This window comes from Triticum dicoccoides, chromosome 6B (assembly GCF_002162155.2).
Source record: "Triticum dicoccoides isolate Atlit2015 ecotype Zavitan chromosome 6B, WEW_v2.0, whole genome shotgun sequence".
NCBI lineage: Eukaryota > Viridiplantae > Streptophyta > Magnoliopsida > Poales > Poaceae > Triticum > Triticum dicoccoides.
The window spans coordinates 715,325,995-715,333,925 of record NC_041391.1 but is presented as its reverse complement, the minus strand read 5'-3'; the positions used below and the strand labels follow the sequence as shown (position 1 = coordinate 715,333,925).

The 7,931-nt window shown below is 39.8% G+C and overlaps 1 long non-coding RNA gene across 1 annotated transcript; it reads right to left on the bottom strand.

The window, feature by feature from the left end:
- Positions 1–1,903: 1,903 nt before the first annotated feature.
- On the bottom strand, positions 1,904–2,462 carry LOC119322067. Its single transcript, XR_005155390.1, has 2 exons — positions 2,346–2,462; positions 1,904–2,184 (listed from the first exon to the last, which is right to left on the bottom strand). It is a non-coding gene; the product is annotated as an uncharacterized LOC119322067 (long non-coding RNA).
- Positions 2,463–7,931: the final 5,469 nt, after the last annotated feature.

Here is a 7,931-nt window from a genome sequence, read left to right as displayed (position 1 = left end):
AGTTGAAACACCATGGCCGACCTGCTGCGGTCGTTGTCGCAACACCGGCGAAGCTCCATTGCAGCGACGGAGTTACAAACGCCATAGCCGTCATGGTCGTCATTGCAGTGCCAGCAATGCTGCAACACAGCACCGGCGGGTGCACGTGATGCTCTATCGCAGAGCCGACGGCCATGCTCGGATGCCCTACTATAGCACACCGCGCTCGCCTAGCTGTCTGATCTCCATAGATGTTGCTTTTGCAGCAAAACATCGCCGTCCCGGCAAGAGCAGCACGGTTAATTTTTGGGCGGGCTGTGCGGCAATGGTGGTGGTGGTTAGCGACAGGGAGCTTGCAGCGTGATTGTTGGGAGAGGTAGCAGGCTAGTAGAAGCTATGCGTAACGACATCGGTGGTTAGAAGAGGTAGCAGTAGCCGAGGAAGAGGAAGGCTTTGAGGAGAAAACATGTGGATGAGAGCCTCTGCATGAAGATAACGCTAGGAGGAGAAAGCGGCGGGTGGGCTCGTAGGGGACGCGTGTCGCTCGCTCGATGGGGCTTACGATTGCGTGGGATCATGCAGTTGTTTATAAACCTTTTCCATTTATAGTGAAGGATGACCTTAATACCTTATACACTATGAATAAAATAATATATGCTCAAATAAAAAAAAGATAACGATGCTATGCTCTATCTTGATAGACTAGAAATCTGGAGGAAGAACCCATATGCCACCTGGAGCCACTATATAAGATACTACTGATTTGATTAACCACATGAAATCACAATCGGTTTTCGTCTTGCATTTGATAGAAGCGGTCACCATGGTCATTCAAACTCGTTAAGTAGACCGGATCATCGGTGTAGATGTAGCTTCTGTGCACCCTGCCACGCCTAGCTGTCGGCACGTACATGTCTTGGACTATTATTTCCCTAATAACAAGGCATAGTCACCCAAGTTTGTTACCTCCTTCCAATTATGAGCATACTCTACCATCAGTTCTCCGCGAAGCTCAGATATATTGAAAAAAGGCTCGTGGATGTCAAGTGATGGTGAGTTACTTGCAACAATCAACAATTTGCCATGTAGCTCAATGATATTGTTCTGGTATATGGTATAGTGGATACACATTCCTATCAACATACGGTGGGGTTTGCCATTGACCATCGGCCGTAGTCTTTGTTCACACCTATCTCCAATTACATGATGTCCTCAAAGTCAACAAGGCTGGGTCATTCCATCAACTTGTGTTACCATCCATCCATTGTTTGAAAAACCAATCTTGCAAAGGGCGGCCCCATATTTGGGAATGACAGCGGCAAAGATGCGGCCACTTGAGTTGGGAGGACGACCTTTAGAATTATGTAGTGCCAGCTGCCTAAAGAGAGAGTCTTCATGTTCATTTGCAATGAGCGGCACCTCAACACTGAAGAAGAGGTTCACCATCGCAAGCTGAAAGTTATTCTCAGGTGTGATGACACGGCCACCTTCGTGTGCTCCCATGAACTGCTTGCTGATGGCAGCGTCACTCTGCAGCTGGAGGCACAAGAACTAGCAATCGTTAGGACAGTATACATGATCTTTTTCTCGTCATCATTGTTGATGCCGTGCGTAATGGGTGGAAGACGATCTATGGTAGAGCGGGTGGTGCTGTGTGCCGTGACGCGATTGCCGTGGCATGCCACCAATTCCATGCTGCGGCGAAGCGGACGCGCTGGAGCAAGCCGGCAACCTTGAGTATATGGTTTCCAAAAATTTCTGCGATTTTTGATTTTTAACGGATTGCCTGATAATATGCATGGGATCTCTTTATACCGAAATGAGTATATGGTTTTTTAGTATGAAATGATGTCTCACATGTCACAAGGGATACAAATAATCGATACTTCTACACAAACAACATATCACTCAAATAGTCAGTTCATAAATATAATCCAACTGCATATTTTAGAAGTTTATTAAATCTATAATCGGTAGTGATATAGATGATTGACATTCACCCTTGTAAAAGAAGAGCTCATGAAAATACATTATACTATCAATTTAATGGCTTTCCATCCGCATAGTGGCAGCAACTGCCAGCATCGGCACAATAGCATCTATGGGTATTCCAGCCAAGGTCGGAACATATCTTCGTGCACCCAACAACCGAACATTTTGTTTCCGTCTTTACACACCCAAGAATAGGTCCAAAGTCCATTGTATCTGCAAGATCAGTCACAACGCCCACAAGCAATCAGCCTATGGTACACGTTAAATTGCTTGGTCGATCTAGAAGAATAGATCACGTATTCTTAGACTAATGAAATAAAAGAGATACATATCAATACAAAAATATTAATGAATAAAGAGGGAAAAATGTTTACGTGTGCTCCTCGTAGCAGCATGGCAGGACAAGGAATTGATGGACATGAGAATAATAGCTATCCAACACAGCACCGTGGTGTTCTTCATAAATGCCATCATTTGTAGCTGGCTATTGTTCTGCTCCTGCTTCCTTGCAGCTTCGTCCCTTTTGCTAGTGTATATATATAGTGAGATGAGTATGTAAAAAATTAAATGGAAAGTTGTTAATGCATACAAAAGTATATCATTTGGATATCTTTCTAATAATTGGTTCTTATTATTTGGTATGGAAGTAATTGGTTTATACTAAATTAAGGCGTATATCATAGCTAAATTTAGTTATATGCTATTTATAGCAGGTTATTGACGATTCAAAAGTTAACGGAAAAACTAACGCCCACATGTGTGGGCATTTACACATCGCCCACACGCCTCCATCACCACTCATTCAGCCACGTATGAACATATGACATAAGTAGAAATCTTTTTGGTTTTTGCCTTAAAAAAATTTTATCTCCTAATTAAAAAAGTGAATTAAAAATCCATTTTCACCATTAAATCCATCTCGACGAGATCTTCAAAACTAGACCCCATGTTGATATGTTTCGACGAAATTTTTTTTGTCCAAAAGCTGCCATGATGTTTACACTGTAGTTGCCATGGTGCTTAAACTAAAGTTGCCATATGGCAATTTTAGTTTGTAGATCATGGCAATTTTAGTTTTTGATGATGGTAATTCCAGTACTTTGACCATGAAAATATTTTTTTGCATGAACCATGGCAATTTTAAGTGCATGTATCATGGCAATTTTAGTTTATGGTGCATGTCAAGTCTAGTTTCTTAATTCTCCATTTTATAATATGTCAAAATTTAATTTTTAATATAGAAGAAAATAGCTGAAACATAACATGGCAACTTTAGTATAAACATCATGGCAATTCATGTGCAATAGACATGGCAACTTTTAATTAAAAAAATTCGTCGAAATATATTGATATGAGATCTAGTTTTAAAGATCTCGTCGCGAGGGATTTAATGATGAAAACGGATCTTCAATCAGATTCTTTATTTAAGAGATAAAACATTTTAAAAATTGAAAATCCAAAAATATTTTCATATGCATGCATGCATAGGGCGTAGTCTGTATGTTATAGGGCGTGTGGGCGGATTTGGCTTCCACCACACATGTGGGCGTTAGCGTTGTCCAAAGTTAAAGAAAACTGTGTTATTTTGCGCCCAGCTTATGTGACTATGCTTTTCTGTAGGGGTAACCCGTGTATGTGAGGCTGGGGTGGCCTGCGCGCCTCAGGGCAGGCTTCAAGTTGCCGGCCCAGTAGGGATATTTTGTGTTTTCCCTTTTTAGCGAGCCTTGCTTTTTTATATTTTTTATTTCATATTTTGAAATATTCTAAATACACATACTTCTAAATTTAATATATTAGTATTTCAAAAAATGTGCATTGTGCATTTAAGAGGTATTAATGCAATTAAAGATTCTTTTTCCACTACTTTCCAGAAGATGTTCGTACCATTTAAAAAATATTTGTAGCATTTAAAAATTTTCATTTGTTTAAAAAACTGCTCCTCATATATAAAAGTGTATACACAATGTAAAACAGATGTTTACGTAATTTGTGAAATCTTTTGAGGCATTTAAAATAATTGTGGTATGTAAAAAGATGTTTATGCATTTTCATAATATGTTCATGACATTTTAAAAAATGTAAAAAATGACGACGTGAACTAGGAGCACTCGGTGACTATGCTCATTGAAATCTCACCGTTGCACTGCTGTCTATGGATCAGTGCGTAATTGGACAAAATGAATTGTTGTTGTTGAATGCACCATTCCAACATAGAGTGGCACCGTGCTTACCTGTTTGGCAATAATAAATTAGGACCATAAGTGTTGCTGTAAGTACAACACACTGTTGGGCATTTATTGGACTACGAAGACTATTGAGCCACCGATGCTTTATCTTCATATTGTTAATTACACAAACTGTACTCTTCATTGCCATTGCCAGATCCAACGCAAAGCTCGCCCCTTTGATTCTCTTCGCCCCGGTCATTGTTCCTCTTCCTCCCATTGATTAGTGCCGAAAAAATTGATAGGAGGTTAGATAATGTGCACAAAATAGATTATGTGCACAAAAACAAAATAGTCATTTTTTTTGGCGATAATTCCTCGTAAATCATTTTACTCATAATGGCATCGCGTGCAAGAAGAGGAAGATGAACGTGGCTTGATTTTCTAAATGAAGCAAGATTTATCTCATAACTTGTTAGTTTGTCGCTCGAATTAGCTACCCGTGTGTTCAATGGAATAGAAAAAAAGAACAAATGATAACTTTCTCATCTATGGTCTTTACCCCAGGAAGTTTTCTTTTACTTTTATGTTCAAACTATTACTAGCCGTGCATGCTTCTGCCTAGTGGCCTAGACGCAGTGCATTGATAGGTTGGACAAGAAAGTCTCTGCCTGTACCAAGAATCCGAGCACCGTATTAACTGTCAAATTATTTATACTATATTACATGACTGGACTTGCAGTAACAATCGAAATTTTGGAGTGTAAGTGGTAAAAAGAGAGCACTTTTTCTGTTCACGTATTGAAAGTGCACCAGCAATGTTAAATGACATGAATGAAACTTCTGCCTGTGGAGTTGGAACAGTGTAGTAGACAGAAAATTTAACGTGTGGGGAACAGAATGCGTGTACTTTACGTCAGCTATAATGAAACATGGGAAAGATAAATACTGCATAATAAGGACATGAATACAATGAGGCTATTATAGCGGGTGAGAATCCCAAGACGATTTGATGGGCATGATTCCAGTGAGCCTCCTCGCCGAGTGCTTCTACACAATTTCGTAAAAAATGGTCACGTAATTACAAAGTATGTCTTGTACCATTTTGAAGTAATTTTCTTGACATTTAAAATGTTCACATATTTTAAAAATATGTTAGTTCAGAAAATATTAATACAACGTAAAAAGATGTTCATGAAATTTTTATAAAAGACCATACCATCAAAAAAAAATTAAACACGTATTTGAAAACTGTTTAACATCTATTCAATTTTTCAGACATGTATTTGGAAATGTTTTGATCATCTGGTCGATAAATCTTCAACATGTTTCGACAAAATGTTCCACATGTATGCGACAAATTTGCAAAGTGTATTATAAAAAGTTGACATGTATTTGGAAAAAATAAAAGAAATTCAAAAAAATCCTGAAGGAAACCAATATAAAAAATACCTACAAACAAAGAAGAGGAAAACATGCATGAAAGCTTCTAAAACCAGTCGAACTGATCCACAGGAGCTTCCTAAAACCGCTCTAAATTGCTATGGTGACACAGAGCATCGTCTTCGGTGGGCGAGATATAGCTCCCGCGGTGAGACACTCCCCTACTCCAAGCCTACTCATTTGTCCATACATCCACATGCAATATCTGACATTCACTTGTCAAATTTTTTCCTGGCGTCCAGGCAAGATAGTGCCTAAACTACTCTTGGCTCGCTAGAAATCTGGAGGGCAGTATCCACCTGCTACATCGAGGGCAATATGCTACGTAGAGAACTGCCAAATTTGGTTCCATCGCCCACACTTTCGAACGACATAGGTAGAAGTATTAAGCCACGAATCCAAGGTAAGGATAAATGATTTATCAATTTTACTTTATGACAAAATATTCCAACCATTCTACATAATGGCAGTGACTTTTTTTTACAAGGCATATATACTTTACTGTAGGTATTTCTACAATCTATGTGGTCCCACTTATGGTAAAGATTGACCTTAGTATTTACAATAATAGACAAAAGAATTAAGGTGGCATGTTAGAGTATTCTTGATTGGCTAGAAATCCGGATGGAGAACACGCACGTGCCACTTGGAGCATAAGTTGCCATATAAATTCTTGCTGATTTGATCATCAAAATGTCTGGCCATGGCTTTCCTATTGCATAGGATGTATACGGTCACCATGGTTGTCCAAACTCATCAAGTAAGTCGCATTTTAGGCATAGATGTAGCTTGTTTGCACCCCGCCACGCCCATACGTCTGCATGTACACTGCCTTGGACCACTTTTTTCATAAAACAGGGCAAGTTCACTTGCATACCTCATTCCCTTTGTGAGCGTACTCTGTCTCTTTTACAACTAGAAGATTCCCCGCGCGTTGCAGCGGGAACTTGTGTTGTGCATAAGCAAGTTCAAATGGACAGAGATAGACTTTTTTTAGTTAGACAAGTTCAAATGGGCAGAAATAGATCATGCAACTGTAAAATAAGGAAATAATACTTGTTTTACGTATATAAGATCTCTATGTTTAAGAGTATTACACTGAAACAAAGAAATATATCTCATAAAAAGGATCTATAAAATAGGAGAAGTCATGCCAACATTCTCTTACAATGCTTAAGTGTTTGTCTTACAACAAACAACATAGGCATTATGAAATATACGACCATCAGGTAGTTTGATAAAAATTTGCAAAGACAAACTAAGCAAAATAAATATATAGTTCAATAGTACTAAAATGAAGAAAGCTTAGTCATGGATATAGGCAATCTTACCCTCAAATATGGTGCAATACCTATTCATCAAGTACTTGAATGGACATTAGAGAGATATCACAACACTGCCAGACAACTTCTTAGGCAAATCAGACTCACCATCTCTAGTGTATAGGCAGGACAACCCATCCATTAATAAATAAATCTTGGATGAAATTTTATTTTACCTATTTCCTTGGCAATCTCCATTCAACATGCTCTGTTTCCCCTCTCTGCAAAATCTGAAAACAGAAAGGGCATGGAGAAACTTAAGTTTTGTTGCAGTGTATAGATTGATCTTTGCTCTCACGGGGGAAAATACTGTTGCAGAGGTACACTTATAATTCAGAATCATATATCTAAATACATAATACATTGCCAATCATCCACTAGCAGATGAAGGTTACAAAGATATACAATTTGTTACATGAAGAGGGACAACTGCTAGTAATTGCAGTATAACTTGACAGCAATATTGGTGTATGCTTGACGGCAGTATTGGTGTATGCTTGGGTAGCCAGATAGGCTCAACAACTGACTGAAATAAGAAATACTAATCGCTCTTACGTGGCGGGATTCAGACAGAGGAAGACGATGTCGTTGAGGAGGTCACCGTGGTTGTCCAAACAGTTTGAGCAGAGTAGAGGTGGATGCGACCGGAGAGGTACTCACCTAGTATGACATCTATGCGGCTGTGTCAAGCCATTACCTTGCTAACCCCTCGCGATTGCAACGGTTGATGACCGGGTGAGATGCTCGTTGTGAAGAGAAGAACGAACGGCGAATTTGGGGATGGTTGGAGGAAGCGTTGCAGAGAATGTGAGAAGGCATGCTTGATTATTGCTAAAAACGACATGTTGACTCGTCCACGATCTGACATTATGGGTCCCCGGTGACCAAACGATGGACGGCCCGTGCCGCAACCGCGCCTAGAGGCTCGCAGCAGACAAACGGGTGCGCCAGCCCGATTTGTCTTGCTCCTTGACGGCCTGGGGCAGCAGGAATGGAACCGCGCCCAGGAGACGTTGTACCGGCGTCTGGC